At 34.6% G+C, this 19,939-nt stretch overlaps 1 long non-coding RNA gene across 1 annotated transcript in view; it reads left to right on the top strand.

Moving 5' to 3' along the window:
• The window catches only part of LOC102154965, a 198,120-nt gene extending 196,160 nt beyond the window's left edge, over window positions 1-1,960 (top strand). Inside the window, exon 7 of the long non-coding RNA XR_005356780.1 lies at window positions 1,865-1,960. This is a non-coding gene — a long non-coding RNA (uncharacterized LOC102154965). The remainder of the gene's footprint in view (window positions 1-1,864) is intronic.
• Window positions 1,961-19,939: the final 17,979 nt, after the last annotated feature.

Here is a 19,939-nt window from a genome sequence, read left to right as displayed (position 1 = left end):
TCCTAAAGGGAAAATGGTTTGAAAATGCAGACCTCAATCGATAGACTTTTTTTAAATCATTTTCCTACCTCATGATTCTCAAATTTTAGCATACACTTAGACCATGGAAGTCGTTTGTATATACAAAACCATGTGTACTTTGAATGATTTGAAATGCTTTATTTTGGCCCCATATGCAGACCTTTCAGCCTAATTGCATCTATAAAGCTGCCTACTCTGTATGATCTGAGAACAAAAATTTAAGAATTTTATAAAAATCTCTAAAGCTTTATAATTCTTTTTCATCTTTGCAATCTTAAAAATTATGCAGTTTGCTTGCATAATTGTAAGCAATACCTAGGAAACCAAAATCTGTATGGCAGGCCATTGAAAAGTACAGCTGGAATTCTGTGACATTAGCTGAAGGAACACAGGTAGACTTTCTTTTACAAGGAAGTCTCAGCACTGTTGTTAGGACCTTTCAAATGACTGAAACAATTCTCTCACCTACCCAGATTACCTATTATAATCTGTTACTAAGCCAATTGATTATAGATATTAATCACTTCTACAAAATATCTTTACAGCACACCTAGATTAGCATTTGACAGATGAGTGGAGATTACAATCTAGTCAAAGTGACACATGAACCTAACCAATGCAACTATTATTTCCTTCAACAACAGAATAAATTATATTTTTTCCAAGGAGCAACTAAATGATATGGATGAATTACATTACAGAGCATGTAGGATGAAAACCACGTTTTGTTTTTCCCCAGATTTGTTTGCGATAATCATTTGTTCTTTGGAGGACCATGGATTGTGCATGCATTTTTAAGTTTTAATTTGTATTACGGAAAATTTCAATCATACACCATAATGCAGGAGATAACACAATGAAGGCCAATGTACCCATAATCCAACTTCAGCAATTATCAACATCCTGTTAGTCTAAAATACATTCATACAGATGTACTCCTGCCTGGATAGGATTCTCAATCTATGAAATGTATTGGTTTCATCTAGTTGAGGGAACAGCAGCTTTTGTTTTTCATTTCAACCCTTATGAGTAAAAAGATGTCCTGGATAACCTGCATTATTGTTTTGTTTCTCTTTTAACTTTTTTTCCCCTGGTGAATCTAGTTGAATTTTATGACATCACCACTTACTGAATATATGTAACTTTCCTATCTAATCATAGCTTATTTTTTAAATGCCAGAAAAAGACAATAGTGAGCAATAAGAAACCTTGAATTTTATGACATCACCACTTACTGAACATATATGTAATTTTCCTATCTAATCATAGCTTATTTTTTAAAATGCCAGAAAAAGACAATAGTGAGCAATAAGAAACCTAGGTAGGTAGTAGATTAAAGATTCATCTTAATATTTTTAATGATGTAATTTAAAGGGATATGAAAATAGTCTTTTAGTAATATAACAAAAACAAAGTTAGTGTTTGAAATGGGATTGAAAAGTAAGGTAGGGGAGAAGACAAGAAATATACTTATTTATCCTTTCTTAAGTTTTCAGGCTACAGCACAGTGGATAAAATGGTGGAATGCCACATTGCGTTTAGTCAGTGCTGTATTACTTTAATGTAAAACTCATGCTCAATTGCCATTTTCCCTCTGAAGGTTTAAATGAGCCAATGGATTTTGAAAAATGTCTTGGCAGCTGAAGTCTAACAAAATTATGGTGTTAACAGCAGTTGAGATCTCTCTATTTTGTACCAGAAATAGGTATGCTAGAGTCCATGGGGAAGGGAGGGAAGGCTCCTTAAAATTATTTAGTAACAGAAGTGAATGCCACATGATTTTTATCCTTGTCTTAGGGAAATATACATGATAATGTATTCATTATTGATTCTTTCTCTGTAGGACTCCTGCTTTGGCTCATTGCTCATTTTAAATGGCTCAGTAAGTCACAAGAGTTGTCAGTGCTTCCTCACTTAGCTTTACATCATTTGTTTACAGCATCTGCTCAACAATAGCCTGCTTTATGGATGAGCTCCTATAGATTGTGAGGATTTAATGCATAATGCAGGTGTATATTAAATCTGTTACACATATGTCATGGCCACAGTGGAATTGTTTGGAGACAACTGTAGATAACCCTGCATTATTTTATTTTGTATCCCAAAGGCTTAGCATGGTGCCTAGAACATAGTATGCACTCTATGAATGCTTGTTGAATGATGAATGTGCAAATGAATGAATTCATTAAAAATACAGGGGAAAAAACTTAACTGATTTTCAAACAAAATTGCACAGTGGCATATACTGTTGTCCTCTGCCTGCAATTCTAAATAATTTACCTAATTAAACCTCCTCTTCAAGGACTAGCTTGATCCTCATATCCTTCATAAGCCTTACCCAGTCACTTTATCAAATGTTATGATAACCTTTGACTAATAAGCTGGCACTTTCTAATAACTTAGTTGGAGAAAGAAAATAAACAGATGATACTCTAAATAATCATGTATAAATAGAAAAATAAGATCAATATAGTATCAGGTTTGTACTGTGTTTTACTCTTTAAAACTACACTGTTAGTGTTTGGATTCACATGCATTAAAGTTAAGTAAATCACATGAGTAGCAGTCTGTCCTAAGCACCTTGTAAACAGGATACACAGCAGATTTTCATCATAATGCAAGTCTGTCTGAAATATGAAATTTCAAAATACCCCATTTAAAATTTTTCTCAGTTGTAGAAGGACTCTTATTTCAATTAACTATTTTTCTATGCAATGAACATACACTTGAAAGGGAAAAAATATTGAGTAGAAGGAGGTTAGCGTTTTTTCATCAACTCATATCATCTAGGACAATCTGAAGTATTGATACCATTTTTTTCACCTGAAGGCTAAGACTAGAATGATAGCAATCATTTTTTTGCAAAAACAAAATAAAAGTCATATCAATATAAATATTTAGATTTTTAGAAATAGAGTAATTATTAGTTGTCTCACTATTCCTCCAAAATTGTTGAGCTAAAATCTCGTATTAATTACTTCTAAAAACTGTCTACCTCTTTGGTAAGGTTGAAATATGTTGTCCGAATTATGAATTAATCCAAGAAAATCTCAATGGAAGAGTAAAAGATGCTACATTCATTAATCCATTCAATCCACAAATACTGATATGCTAATTGTTGGGTTTAAATAGCATTTATTTCTTCTCCACTGCCTTTCCACCAGACCCTCTTCCTGGACCTTACCTGGCTGGGCCCCAGGGAAGAGGAACCACTGACTAAGCACCGGAGGGGGTAGCAAGGCCTCCACAAAAACTGGGGTTTGCTTCTGAGGTGGCTGGAGCCAGACTTCTGTGGACAAGTCAGAAATTAGGGCCTCTGGGTCTCAGGGCACCTGGATCTCTTCCCCCAGGATTCCCTGGCCCTGACCAGTGGAATGCATGAGATCCTGTGAAATGTGCTTGTTTGGAAGTGTAGATGGTCTTCCAGAGGAATGGCATTGCTTCCCATCAGATCCCACTGTTCTGTGAACCACTCCTGAGGCTTACTGAGTGCATCCTAGCCAATCCTTCCCCTGCTCCTCCATCAAGATCCAAACTTACTCTCCCCACACTCCTGAAGCCACATATCCTATGTTAAGAACTTGAAACCCTACATTCGACCCACTACCTGGACGACGCCTTGAGGGGCAGAGGGCTTCACCCATGGTGCCTCCCTAACCTCAGGAAAAAAAAAAAAAAAAGGAAAGGAAAGAAAAGTGGATAGTAGATATTGAGGTGTGGGATGGGGGTGAACAGGGTAAGGAGGGGGGATTGTGCCTTTGCTATCCAGCCCCACAAATAGGTCAAGGAATCAGAACTGTGGTGTGCAGTAATAACAGGCTCTTCATGCTGGGGCAGGATGGCAGCTCTGGTCTGGGTCTGAGGCATTATCTCCGCCATTTGATGGCAAAGAGAACCTGGTGGATTTGGCACAGATGGAGGGAAGTCTCTGGTGTTGGTCAGGTATCAAAGTTATTAAGGTGCATTTCAAACCCAAGGGCTCCAAAAAGTGGCACATCTTTCCAGGCAACAAGTCCCCTTGATGTTTCCATTGGTAAATAAGGTTAAGCACCCAGAACTTTAGGACCTGCAGTAAAATATTACCTAGAGTGACTTCTACAATGATAGTGCTAAACAAAGTTGCAAGTTTGAAGATATTCATTTAATGAGATGACTTATAAGAGGGATCATTACTGAGGCTTTCATGAGGTCCTGCAGATTTTATTTTCTTTAAGATTTTATTTATTTATTCATAAGAGACACAGAGAGGCAGAGACTCAGGCAGAAGGAGAAGCAGGCTCCATGCAGGGAGCCCGATGTGGGACTCGATCCCGGGGTCTCCAGGATCACGCCCTGGGCTGAAGGCAAGTGCTCAACTGCTGAGCCACTCAGGCATCCCAAGATGCCACGGATTTTGGAATTGCCATATGAGTTTGAACTGGATTGTTCCTTGAGAAATCCCAAATGCACTTGCTTTACAAAACCAATGAGATCATAAAAATACAAGTCTCCTAAACTTCTTCCATTTCTAAGTTCTCTCGATTCACCCTCATCATCGCCACTTTTTATCTTTTGGTCCCACTACCTTTTAGGCAGTTGTTATTCTTTGCTACATGGATCTGGTCATTGGAGTTCAGGGGCAAAGTGAAGACATAGCTTTTCCTGTGTATAGATCCTGTAGGCTTTAGGAGAAAGAAAAGCCAGATGGGATAAAAGAAAGGTTTGGTTATGATGCAACTTCAGAGTGAGAGAATTAAAGTCTATAGGACCTACACACTCTTCTCTTGCTAATTCTGACAGTGCCCATCCTTCATAACATCATCATGATTACAGAACCTGTGACATTTGTTCTTCCACATTTGGTATTGACCAGGTCTTCAGGAGCTAGAAGGCTAAGATATCCATCTAAGGAAGGAAGTAAAGAAAGAAAGATTGGAAGAAAGTCCCATCCTGCTAAAGACAGAGGAAATATTGAAAAGAGAACTTTGGGATAGTTAGTACTTAACTACAGTAAATTTATTATGTATGAAAGAGCAGATGAACTAAAAAAAATCGCAAGTGGGCCACGATAGCCTCTTTTCTTTCTCAGTTTATAGCATTTTTTGAAGGAAGCTCTTTTTTTTTTTTTTTTTTTTAATTTACTTAACACAGAGGAGCAGTACAGTTGAGCCATTGCAAAAGTGGCTATGTTTTTATACAGGTGGGTGATCTGGTTGGGAAGCTTTGGCAGAATCTGCATGGTTAGTCTCCCTGGGTGCACTTGTCTGGATCAGGGATTCAAATAAAGATGTAAAGATTAGGACATGCTGAACAAATACTTAGTCTCCAGCTAGATGTTTCCAAAGAGCTTGGTGGATGACTGGGCTGTATGACTTCCTAAAGGGTCATGGCCCCATCACAATGAACCAATTAAACAAAGAAGCTTCATTTTCCTTGTATACATAGAAACTGATAATTTAGTTTTGTTATAACTGTACTTAGCATCTCATTAGGTGAGTGAAATATGTACTTCTAAAGCATAGCAAGATAATATTGAGAAAAAGTAAATATGCTTCCCTCCCCCTTTTGTTGATGCTTATGTAAGTCAGGGGGAGAGAAGGAAGGCTGAGGGGTAGTTAAATCTCATACCAGTAATAAGACTTTTACAACAATCCACATAGAAAATTTTTCATTCTCCATTAATAGCTCAGTGACACAGGTCTTGGGGATAAAACAGGAGCTTAAGAGAGAAAGGGTCTAGATGTTGATTAATGAGGAAGCTGTCTGAAACGGACAACAGATTTCATCTGGAAGTGAGTTTTATCTTTATCTTTTAGAACTAATTGCCAAATTTCTTTCTAGAAATATAGAGGTGCTAGTTACGGTGAATTTATATTCTATCTCTTAATCAATAAAACTTAAACAAAAGGGGTAGATAAAGTAGGTTGACTTTTTCTGCTAGATTGCAGATAAAGACTGAAAGGAGAATAAACAGGTGAAAGTACAAGCAACAGAAATAAATCATGTCATATCTAATTAGTGCAAGTTACTAATTAAAAATAGAACCAGTGATAGAATAAAAGCAGCACCTTTCTTTGTATATCTGTAAAACAGTATAATAAAAATAGCTTTGGGGAGGATTAGTAATTAGAAAGTTTAGTGGTACACAGTTTTCAAAATATCTGCATTTTGAAAAATAATTTCAAAATAACAAGGACTGAGAGATGCTTATTTCTAATTATTAACACTCTGTTAGTTCAGAGAATAATGATAAATATAGTAAATTCCCATGTTAATAGAGATGACTTCTGTAGGTTAGAATTTTGATTGACACCAAAACTCAAAAAGTATATTTTAGTATTCAATTTCATAAAATACTGTGGAAGCATCATTATAAATTCTTTACTACAATTTAGTTATTGCTTTTAATAGCATTCAAGGCTATCATTATTGCTATTTCCTTAGAAATCAAGGTGTATAAAACTTAAAAAAAAAAGATGTAAAAGTAATTGGGCTGCAATATCTGTCACCCCATGGATCTGCAGGGTTATATTGGCTGATCTGGCACGCTAGGCTGGTGTCCCCTCCCCCACACCACTCCATGTGCATCCTTCCCAAAGCTGCATGCTCAGGTGAAGGGGACGACATTTCTGTGTTAGAGGAAGACAATTCTTTGGTCAAGGGTACATGAGTACCTATGCTCCCTTGCTAGAACCTTCAAACAACCTCTTGAGGTCCATTTATAGGAGAATGTAGGATACTCAAGCTTCTGAGACTCCATACACATCCAAATGAGGCACTGCATGTGGCAGTCTGACATTCTTTAAACTTAATAATAATAAAATAAGTATTAAAAAAATGTTTAAAGATGGTCTGAACTGCAAGTCCTGGGACGAGTCCCGTTTTCCAGCTTTCACTTGAACTGAACAACACAAAAGCACATATCACAGTGCTGACTTATAAGGTGTATATTCTCTTTCTTTTATGCCTTTGAAATGGAAATTCTAGTACAGTTATATTTGGAATTGAAACCAACACATAGGGACGCCTGGGTGACTCAGCGGTTGAGCATCTGCCTTGGGCTCAGGGTGTGATCCCAGAGTCCTGGGATCTAGTCCCACATTGGGCTCCCTGCAGGGAGCCTGCTTCTTTCTCTGCCTGTGTCTCTGCCTCTCTCTGTGCGTCTGTCATGAATAAATTAAAAAAAAAAACCAACACACATAGAAATTATTTGTTTATACACATTATGGTATATTTCAGTCTTTTGATAGTCATAAAAGTGGTGTCTTTTGAAATGATTTTTATAGTTGTTTATTTTTCATAGTATAATATAGCTTTATTTGATAAATTTTTTCCCAAGCTCGCCTTAGGGACAACTTTATGTAATATATAATTCTAATTAAAACATCAATAAAACCATCGGTTTCTATTATTAATATTACTATAATAACAAAACTTATTTAAAAAGTGAGAAACAGGTATTTGCTCTTATTTCTTTACTGTGGTTGTTGTGTTGGATGAGTTTTTTGTTAGGTGAGATTTGCGATATCCATGATCCTGAAAATAAACTTACTGCTTTCTCGTCAGTTCTCAGAGAAAATAAGAAGCTCTTTTACTTGTGCAGTGGCAAGAAGACAAATTAAAAGGAGAATAATTAAAAAGGCTGAATCAACAGGAAAATAAAAACAAAAGCAAAATACTTATATTGGAGTAATCAATGTGCATACAATAAAAGTTAGTTTTCAAAAAAATAAAAATAAAAAAAATAAAAGTCAGTTTCCTAGATAAAATGTTTGTTTAGTGAAATCATAGGATGTTTAGGATGGATGAGACCTATTCGATAAGTCTAACTCAACCCATTTATTTTTCATAAATACAAGCCCAAATTTTAATAACTTTCCTTATTTTAAGACCTTTCTTCTGCTATAACATAGTTTAACTTTTCATGTGAGGTAATATATTTGAAATATATTATTTTTCTGATAGAGATCCATTTTCCAAAATATATAAATAACTCTCACAACTTAATAACAAAAAGACAAATCAATTAAAAAACAGGTAAATAACTAAATAGACTTTTTCCAAAGAAGATGTACCAATACCCAACAAGCATATGAAAAAAATGTTCTACATCATTAGTCATCTGGGACATGCAATTCAAAAGCAATTCAAAACCAGTATGATGGTTATAATCAAGAAATATATTGCTAATGGGAATACAACATGGCTACCATAGCCACTGTGGACATAGTTTGATGGTTCATCAAACAGTCAAACGAAATTACCTTATGACCTCCACAGTTCCATCACTAAATAGGCATACCTCCCCCCAAAAAATTTAAAATAGATACATAAGCAAATACATGTACATGCATGCTCATAGCAATACTATTCAAAATAGCCAAAAGGTAGAAACTATCCAAATATCTATCAATGAGTGAATGGAAAGACAAAATGTGGTATATAATTACAATGAAATATTATTCACCATTAAAAAGAAATGAAGTACAGGGGCATCTGAATGTCTTAGTCAGTTAAGCGATGGACTCTTGATTTCAGCTCAGGTCATAATCTCACTGTCATGAGATCAAGCCCCACATCAGATTCTCTCTGTCCTTTCCTTCTCCCTCTCCCCCCCTCTCTCTAATAAAAATAAAGTAAAATAAAATATCTTTAAAAAGAAATGAAGTAGTGATACATGCTACAATGTGGGTTAACCTCAAAAACATTATTCTAAGTAATAAAAGCCAGGCACAAAATGCCATCTAGTGTATGATTACATTTACACGAAACATCCAAAAAAGACAAATCAATAGAGATAAAATACACATTGATGGTTTTTATGGGCTGGGGTGAGTGGGGAAGGAGACAAACTGCTTAATGGCTAGGGGGCTTTGTTTTGGAATGATGGATATATTTTAGAACTAGATAGAGGTGGTCATAATAAGACACTGGAAATGTGCTAATTGTTCCATATTAAATGGTTAATTTTATGTCATGTGAATTTTATCTTAGTAACTTCAATAAATGATACTTCCTCCAAATATTTCATCATAGTTTAAGAGTATATTATCCTGGTATACTTGGTATATACGGCTTCATTCTCTTCTTCATTTCATTCATTTTATTGATTATGATCAACACAATTCCTTTTTTTTTTTTTGATCAACACAATTTCTAAGTATTGAGTTAATCTATCTGACTGAAGTGATAATTGACGTGAACACATGACGGTGTACTGAGTCCATTAGACATTACATTTATAAAATGTGTAGAATTGACTCTGGTATTAAAACAGCCTTGTGTCCTAGATTGTAATATCAAAGTGTTAAATGCCTTAAATATTAAAACTCTGAACTAAAGGGCCAATTGGGTTATTCTGTCTATTGTTACAGCCAATTATTTCCGAGACATTAAAACAATTCATCCAGGTATGAGACATAGAGAATTGGGAAAGGAATTATTGAAGAATGTTTCCCATACTCCTCTCCCTTCCCCCCACCCAAATAGGTGATCTCCTGGTTTCAGAGATATGTTGTGATGTTACTTCTGACTAAGAACTAGGAGTGAAGACTTCAACAGAGTACTTTGAACTTCTGTAGTATATGAAAGTAAATATGACCTAGCAGCTTTTTTTTTTTTTTTTTTTTTTTAGTTTGATTTTCAGATGCCAAAGAAACAGAGCAACAAACAGTGGAGGGCAATGTCTATTCCTAGCACTTTATCTATCTTCCTTTTCATCTGTGTGCTTTCCTAGGATAACCTTATCCATATCCATTCTCCCTTAATGTGTGGGTGTTCAAGTATCTCACAACTTGTTTTGCAACCTCTATTTCCATGTTGATCTTAGTACCCATACAACTGTCATCTGGACAAATTTGATGGATGTAGCATAGATTATTCTTAGTATATCCAAAAAATTAATTTATCATAGTTCAGTTCCAGTTTTATCTGTAGAGTATGACTGAATATTCCTATCCCCCAAATTTATATGTTGAGATTCTAACCCCTAATGTGATGGTATTAGGAGTTGGAGCTTTCGGGAGGTGATTAGGTCATGAAGGCAAGGACCTCATGAATGGAATTAGTATACTTAATTTTTTTTTAAAGTCTCCAGAGTTCTCTAGCCCCATCTGCCATGTGAGAGACACCAATTGGAAGACGGCCATCTGTGAGCTAGGAAGCAGACTCTTACCAAATGCTGAATCTGCTGTCACCAAACACTGAATCTGCTGAATCTGGAGTTCCTCGCCTTGAAACCTATGAGAAATACATCTTGGTTGTTTAAGCCACCCATTCTGTGGTATTTTTTCTACAGCATCCTGAACAGACTAAAACACTATAGGAGGATTTAGTGCCAAGTATTGCATTAGGTGTTAGTGATACAGCAGTAGACAAAACAGATATAACCCTGAATCACAGACGTCATCTCAATACACACTGTTTCATGAAAATTTGGAGGATTTCCAGTTGATCATATCATTATCCTGAAGGCTTTGTATATTTAGTAACTAAAACAGAGTAGTTCCTTAATAAATATACCTAAATAAAATTTTGAATATTTTAAAGAAATAAGGATGACATAAATATTTCAATGTAAATGAGACTATTCAATTGTCTAAACATTTTTAATGCCTACTTTGATTGCCTTTGTGAAATTCTGGAGGTCCCCCAAACCATTCTCACTTCTCCTGCCAGCTGCAAGTTTGGGAATTCCCAAGACCATAGACAGGATTAATTATTCACTAGAAGTACAGATTCAGAAAGGCCATTATACTCATAGTTATGACTGATTACAACAAAAGGATAAGTTGGTATCAGAGAGGAAAGATGCACAAAGGGCAGTCCGGAGACATCAGGACCATAGAGCTTCCAAGTTGTTCTTTCCCAGTGGCACTTGCAGACAGCACTTGTTTTCCCATCAGTGACATGTAGTAATATACACACAGAGTATTCTGAGTAATCAGAATTCACTTGAGCCTTGGTATCTGGCATTTTATTGGAACTGGGTCACATAGACATGGTTGACTCCTTTTGTGGCTGAACCCAGACTCCATTCCCTCTAGAAGTTGAGCTGATACCATGTGACCAAAGGCCACCCACCATAAATCACATTATTAGCACAGACTATCTGAAATAGACCAAATATGCCACATTCTCTAGGACAGAAGTTCATCATATGACCCAAACTTAACTGCAGAGGTTTGTGGAAAAAGAGAACTTAGGAATTATTGAACAATTTGCCAAACTCTTCCACATAAACAAGGATTCTTTTATCAGATAGGAAACCCCAAGAGATTAGTGGTTACCTCTCAGGAGCTGAAGCTAATGCCCATTCCCCTTTTGGTCAAGTTACACATTCTTACTGTATTTATACAGAAAAAAAGCATTGATGACATCATTCATTGTTTTATATTCCTCTGTATCTGATTACTTACAAAAGTATTGCAAATTAAGCTACTACAGAATCCTTTGTGTAACTCGCATTAAATATTAACACAATACATTAATTAGAACACAAAGTAGATAAATATATACATGTATGTTTATATATAATTAAATGTTATATATTTAGAACAAATTAAACTACATAAAATTAAAACCTTCAGTTCTCAATTTAGAAACTAAATTGTTGGTAGATAGATTCATAGAAATTTGAATATCAGGGAAACTTTTTTATCTCTCTAGACATTTGTTCTTAGTAAGTAATAAATGAAAGCTGAAAAAAATCTAGTTTCATGCTTGTCTGCCTTCCAGAGAGCAGGACCTCTTATAATAGTAGCATATTGCACACCGTAGTTCAACTTAGATTTTATTGGAGAAGGAATGTTAAGAACCTTGTCTAACTTGTGTGTATTGGTGTATTAGAAAATGAAGAAATGTAGTTACAACTTCACAGTCCATTGCTCAATTGTTCTGGGATTGTGGAATTGAAAAAACAAAATCAACTTATAGAAAATTTTTCAAAAGTAAGGATGATTAAAAGTAAACTTGGAGACCTTTTTTTTTTTTAAATAGTCTAATAAATCCTGATGCTGTGTTATTTGTTATAGATTTTGTCACACCTTCTACTACTCTCTTAATGTAGGTTAAAACAACATTACCTTTCAATCTCATGGGAAGTATAAAAATAAAATAAAGGAATGGGAACTATACTTATGCAAATAAAACACTTAGATCTTTACATTTCTCCAAATAGAAAAAAAATAACTAAAAATACATTTTATTTGTCAAAGCTTCTCTTATAATAGGATCAGAGTAGTCTTAAAAGTCTGGTATTTTTTATTTATAAAAATCAACTCATTGATGAGTACACTAGAAATGTCTATTAGTTAAAATTGGAAATGTTATGTATATAAAACAGAACTGGGCAGGGCAGGTGGAGGAAGGGAGAGGGAGAGAGAGAGAGGGAGAATTGTCTATTGGTCTGTCCCTGGTCATTATGTATCAGTAATATTATGAGAAGTCATGTTCTTTAAGAACAATGTTCATCTTTAAACAAAACAAAACCTTCAAATTTCTAAACAGTCATAACTGACAAATATGACAATATAAAACATACAACAAATATTTTCTTATAATTTTTTCTTCCTTGAGAAAATATTTAGTAAGCAAGTTAAATAAACACACACACAAAAAAAGCCACCGTTTCTATGAAGTTACAGAAATTTGGCCAAATTACTTTACAAAGCCTATAGTTTTTTTCTAGGATTTAAAAAGCATCAATTTTATTTATTATTTATTATTTTAAATCATCAACTTTATTTTTATTATTTTAAGAAGGAAGGGAAGAAATTAAGTCAACATTTTTGAAATAAATTAAGTTCATTATGAATCAAATTCACTTGAAAAAAATTAAAAAGAGGAGGAGGGGCAAGATGGTGGAAGAGTAGGGTACCCAAGTCACCTGTCTCCACCAAATTACCTAGAAAAAAATTAAAAAGTAATACTCGACTTACATGTCGTTTCACTATATGGAAGAGAGAAAATGTACTTTCATAAATAATTTAGACACTAGTATTTATGGTGAAGTATACTTTAGACTTCAGCAAGGGTAAGAATATCAACAGCAATACTGAAATAATTTTCAAAGTTCTGAATATAGCCTTAAGCACATAATTTAAATGGAGAGAGTTCATAAGCGGGATCTACAGAGATCAGTCAACTGTTGGCAACTAAAAAGGTGGGGTCTAATTTCATTTCTTTGAAATAAAAGTAATTATATTAGTAACATCTACAATATCAGTTCAGAAGTTTTAGGATTGGGTAAAAATAAGAGAAAATATGAGGTATGCAAAAATTATAACAAGCAATCCTATAGAATGGAAAACTAATATTCATTTAAAGCTTTTGATTCTAGGGACACCTGGGTGGCTCAGCAGTTGAACATCTGCCTTTGTCTTAGGGCATGATCCCGGAGTCCAGGAGCCTGCTTTTCTTCTGCCTATGTCTCCGCCTCTCTCTCTCTCTCTCTGTGTCTCTTATGAATAAATAAATAAATAATCTTTTTTAAAAAATAAAGCTTTTGACTCTGGAAGACACTTTAATATATACCATCTCTTTTAGTTTCCACAGCAAACCTCTCACTCAATTCTACCAAAATATATTAGGTAACAAAATGTTTTTAATATCCACATTTTACTGCTGTTTATACTGAGGATCAGAGAGTAAATAACTAGCTCAGGGCCATCCAACCAGGTAAGCAGTGTACAAGGGCTTAAATACAAATTTCTCTCAAAACTCATTTTTTCCTACTAAACAAAACTGCCTTTATCAAACTTCATGATCATCAAATCAATACTACTTATCAAAAGAGAAAATTACGACTAGTCTGTGTTAGCTGTTACTAGTCTCCAGCTTTCTAACACCTTGGGCAAGGCAAATATTGACTCCAACACTATGCAATTTATTCCAAGATATTTATCATGACAAATAAACCAAAGGAAAACTGAGTGCAAAAATGAAAATTTAAATTGTAAGTGTTCTGTGCATTAGAAGTTCAGACACATGGTTCTAGAAAATTTCTAATTACATGGGGAAAAAAAAAACTGAAACAGAAGTTTTCCTTTATCTTTTAAATTTAAATAAAATTTTCTTAAGTTCCTTTTATTTTCTCCTTGTCATCATGAGAAATAGAATATGTTTTAAAATAATGCTAAGGAGCATCTCTACCTTTTCACGTTAACTAAAAGTGGTGTCAATTTTATCTTCCTACATGACAAAACAAATTTAATCATTACTAACTTTGCAAGAAGCTGCCATGTGCTAGAAAATTCTCCTACTATAATTACTTTTAACACTTGAAAAGATATTCAGGATGTTATTCATTAGACAATTCCATTTTCTTAGATTCTAACAGTTCATTTTAACTTAATATGAATGACAGCTTCTTAGCTTGCTTGGTCAGCAAAAGAAGTTAGTATAACCAGGAAGTAATATCGGTACAGATATGACACAAGATTAAGCATTCATTTTTATCATAAACCTTTCTGATATTTAACCAACAACCCCTTCACTGGATGTAGAATAATTACAGTTAACACAGTTGGAATTTGCTCATGTTTAATAATCTATTCAATTAATCATCACTTGGAGCAGAACAAGCAAACTAATACTGATCTGAGCATTAAAGGAATATCATCTGATAAAAGGTGTCTTAATCTTAGAAAAATCAGAACAAAATCTTTAAAAATCCTTAAAAACATACATTCTTCTTATGTTTTGGGAGTTTAGTTTCTCACATGGCCATGACTTCTAAATTGCTAAACTAATTGATTTGTAAGGTGAAACATGAATAATTGATGTGTATGTTGTTATGGATGATAGTCAAATGACTGAAATAGTTCAAGGTGAAATTCCTAATCTTTCTAGTTATGTTTTGAGACTTGATTTTCTGTCTAATGTCATCACATGTTGTTGCATGCTAATAAATGGAATTGGGAAGTTGAATAATCATTCAGATAGTCGATCATTGTAGACACACCTAAATAGTTTATTGGTCTGATCTTTATTTATTTTTTAATTCAAAATTATGTGTAGAACTTTCCCTATTTAGATAATAGATTTTGGACTTATTACAATAACCACTATTACCATACTGAAGATAATAAACTAGGGCCTCAAAGAGATAGGGATTTTATGTCTTTATGTAGGAATGAATGGGTCGTTTGGAAGCTTCTTTATGCTGAGGTTCTACAATTGGTAAAAAGTGTTTCACATTTTTAGTATTTCAAGGAACTTAGAAAAATACACCCTAATCCTGCACTTTTAAAACTTAACATTTACTGAACTACTAATTTACAAAGAAATAGCCTGTCCCATAACATAACGTAAGTTTTGTACCTGTCCCTTGATATTAAATCTAGCAGAAAATGTCATACAAGTTCAGTGACAAAGGGTTTCAGAAATTCAAACTCTAAGGGGATGAGTTTCTCATGAGGGATGTAGTAGATTATTTGTGAGACAGCCACAACTATTTCTTTACTTCTATCCATGTCCTTTTACAATGTGATTTTGCAGCTTCTTCTATTAACAAGTAGAGTTTATTTTTCTACTCCTCAAATACGTACTAGCTTAGTGATTACTTTAGCCAATACAATGTGATAGAAGTGATGTACCAGTTTAAGACTAGGCCTTGCATGCTTCTGCTTTCTCTGGAAGAACCAGGCCATACAACCATTGAGCAAGACTAGGCTAACCTTCCGAAAAATAAGATAACAGGGAAGAGAATCAAAGTAGCCAATACAGGCTGACTCCCAGAGCAGAGCCATCCAGTGGACTATTACTGGATGTATGAGGGAGCACAGGTATAACCAAAAGAACCACACAGCTGGAACGTAGATCCACAGTAATCATGAATGGTTACTATTTTAAGTCAGTAGGTTTGGAGTGGATTCTTAGGAAACAACAGCAAATTAATATAGCAGATCAATAAAATCTTAAAGGTGGCAAAATTTAAGCTAAAAAATTGAATGTCTGATGCACAGAGATTAAGAGGATGTGCTTGAGGAGGACTTTTTTTTTCACTAATGCTGTAGAGTAGATATCCCGAAAAAATAAGACTCCATTTTTAAAAAAATTCTGCTGATATTTTTCATATTTTTTAAAAAAATGTTTTATATTTACTTTGAGAAGATAGTATAGAGAGTTTTCATATACTCTGTGTCTAAATTCCCCTTTTTAAAATCTTGTCTGCATGGTATATTTATTATAATTAATTAATATTGATATTAACTATGGTCCATACTTTATTCAAATTTCCTTAGCTCAGCCTAACAGCCTTTTGACTTTCTCTATCACACCTAGGACATCAAATTCCACTCAGTCATTTGGTCTTCACAGGTTTTTCTTGGTTAAGATGGTATCTCAAACTTCTTTAAAAAAAAAACAACAAAAAAGAACTTCTTTGTTTTAGAAGACTTTGATAGTCTTGAGGTCAGGTATTTTGTAGAGTGCCTACCTATTAGAATTGTTATGGTGTTTTTTACATGGTTTACTGGGGTTATAGGTTTAAAGAGAAATACCACAGAGGTAAAGTGCCATTTTTATCAGATCATATGTATTGTATGACAACAATACCAGCATATCAACATAATTTTTCATTATTGATGTTGACTTTGATCACCTGGATTAGGTGGTGTTTGTCAGGGTTTTCCTGTGTAAAGTAATTCTTCTCCCTTTTGATCTGTACTCCTTAGAGGCAGTTACTATGCATAACCCACATACTATGCATAGCCCACATTGAAGGAGTAGGAAATTATGCTCTCCCTCCTTTAGAGCACAGTGTCTGCATAAATTATGTGGAGTTTTCTTTTTGCATGGAAAATTTACCACTTCTCCAACTTTTTTTTTTTTTTTTTTTTTTTTTATGTACTCAGTCATGGTGTTTATATCACCATGGATTCATGGATACCCTTTTGTACTTTGCATTATAATCCAATGCCATTATTTATTTTGTTGCTCATGTTTGTCTCACTTTGACATATTTCATTTGGCTCTGATTTCCTTTGTCATATCCTCTTTGATATAAGTTTTTTGTTTGTTGTTTGTTTGTTTGAGGGTTGAAGGGGAGGTTCTTTACTTTCTGGCACAATAAGATGTTCCAGATTCATCTCAAATGTTTTCTGCCTCAGTTTTATAATCAGCCATTTCTCCAAGAAGCCTTGGCTTCTTTTACTAGAGAATGGTATTGAAACCTAAGATCTGGGTACTAGATATGCTTGTTGCTACTTGTATTTCCTTGTTTCTAAACCCTTTGAGCTCTCAGAGCAAGGATATACACATGCACATATTAATAGGCATATATAAATATATCTATGTAAACATATCTACACACAGCTCTAGCTAAACATGAGTTCATACAACGCCTTCAAGTCTTGCAGTACCACATATTCTAGATCTCTTTTTCTTTTTACATGTAAACTCTAACTCTGACAGATACCCGTTTCCAACCAACATCCACGTTTTAATGGTTCAATCAGTATACATGCATAGCAGGAACAGAATTGCTCACCTGTACTCCTATCAGAAATGAATTTATCAACTAGAGTACAATGGTTATGTCACATAACAGCAAGGATCTTATTTATAGGAAATCTCTAAAGATAATTACAGATATGGAAATATTTCTTTTTAACATTGAATATCTAAAATGTTATGCTAATATTTAAAGCCTAATACTCCAAAATAAAATTTCATTATGAAAAACTATTTACTACTCTATGGTCCAGGCATATATACATATACATATAAAATATCCCTGACCCCCACCCTACACCCGACCAGTCCTCAATAACAGGTACTAATATGAGTTAACAATCTTTATCCATTTGAGCCTCCTGAAAAGAATAAGTCTTGTTTTATATAATTCAGAGGCTTTTAAATTTCATTGTCACAATCTGCTATCATTAAGAGCATTCTTTTCATTAGCACCATGGTTTTAAATAACAACCAAATATCAATGACCCATATTTCAAAAGCTATGTCTGTTACTCTCCCACAAAATCTTTTTTTTTTTATTTATTTTTTATTTTTTTTTAAAGATTTTATTTATTTATGATAGTCACACAGAGAGAGAGAGAGGCAGAGACATAGGCAGAGGGAGAAGCAGGCTCCATGCAGGGAGCCCGATGTGGGACTCGATCCCGGGTCTCCAGGATCGCGCCCTGGGCCAAAGGCAGGCGCCAAACCGCTGTGCCACCCAGGGATCCCCTCTCCCACAAAATCTTAAGGAACATATCCAACACTTCAGTTGGCAGTAAAGTTAACTATGATCCACCCCTATTCAACGACTTCCCCCTATCTCCACTGCAAGGAACTTTGTGCAAGCAGTGGGCTTCCCAACAAGAACAAACCTAGACATTGGCCTCTAAAATGATAGCTGCAATTTCCTCCTGGACCTTACAAATGATCCACACACACCAGAGTAGATATTCAAAACATAACTTGAGATCACACTTCTACCATATTGAACTCCTTCACTTGTTTCTCAATGAATTTAGAATAAAATCCAGACTTTTAACCACACTTAACAGGTTCTACATGATTTCGCCCCAACCCATTCCCTTTGTCACAGTGGTATTTCAAGAAATAGAACTTCATTGCGCTTGTTTGAAAATGCTCCTGCGTTGGTCATTGGTTTGTTTGTTTTTCTAAGCTTTAGGCCTTTTCATTTGCTTGTCTCTGTGTAAGACCTTTCTTCCAATTCTTCATTTAACTCACTCCTAACCATTCTTTAGTTCAGGCCCTAACTCTTCAGAGTGAATTGCTATCAATGCGAAAACCACTTTTCCTGGGTCCTCTCCATCAACCTATCTTGCTTGTTTACAACATATTCAAATTGTAGTTTTGAACTACCTTGTTTGCAAAACAATAAATTTACCTTCTGTCTCCTCCCGCTGGGACATAAGCCCCACGAGAGGTTCTGGTTGTCATTGTTCATGTAATATCTAGAGCAGTTAATACTGTATGCCAGTTACAGATTAGCTGTTGAAGAGATATTACTGAATAAATACAACAATTTTGTACTAAAACCTTGGATATGGAGCTAATACCAAAGATGAGCACATTATTTTTGTGCCAGTTTTCAACCTTAGAAAAGTTTTTTCTTGAACTTAATTTTTGTTACAGCTGAAATTAATCAAGGATAGCTTATGTTGAGCAGACATGTGGAAATTGAAGAATCTACATATAACACTTTTTTTTTTCAAAGTGCAATGGAAACTAACAGGTGAGGTCATTCTATCTTGGAAATAATTCAACTTTACTAAAATCATGATGGCCTTTACTACAACGAGGAAAATAATCACTTTTAAAATACATTAATCTGGGATGCAGGAGGTTATTTATCTAATGACATTAAACTAACAAATCTGATACATAGAAAAGCTACTCTTATTTGAATGTATGAAATGAAGCTTTTTTTTTTTAATTTGGCTTTATTTTATGGAAGTTTGTAGTCTAACTCTAAAAGATAATTTACAGCTGTATAGTTAATGTGTTTTGTCCTTGTATTTAAAAGGTAGGATAAGGGCAGCCGCGGTGGCTCAGGAGTTTAGCGCCGCCTTCAGTCCAGGGCGTGATCCTGGAGACCAGCGATCCAGTCCCACGTTGGGCTCCCTGCAAGGAGCCTGCTTCTCCCTCTGCCTGTGTCTCTGCGTCTCTCTGTCTCTCTCTCTGTCTCTCTTTCTTTCTCATGAATAAATAAATAAAATCTTAAAAAAATAAATAAAAGCTAGGATAATATTTCCTAGAATTTTTATTTTTGATAATCTTCCGTGTTTTGTTTGTGTGGGTTTCTTTTCTTTCCTTTTTTCTCTTTTTTCTCTCTTTTTTAATATAGATAGATTGAGATATTAAAATCCAGAGAAATCCACTCTTTTTAAATGTACAAACCAGTGAGTTTAAACAAATGAATGCAGTAACATAACCACAACTGCAATCAAGAGGTAGGATATTTCTG

The sequence above is a fragment of the Canis lupus genome, chromosome 3 (genome assembly GCF_011100685.1).
Source record: "Canis lupus familiaris isolate Mischka breed German Shepherd chromosome 3, alternate assembly UU_Cfam_GSD_1.0, whole genome shotgun sequence".
Classification (NCBI taxonomy): Eukaryota; Metazoa; Chordata; class Mammalia; order Carnivora; family Canidae; genus Canis; species Canis lupus.
This window is presented reverse-complemented; position numbering and strand designations above follow the sequence as displayed.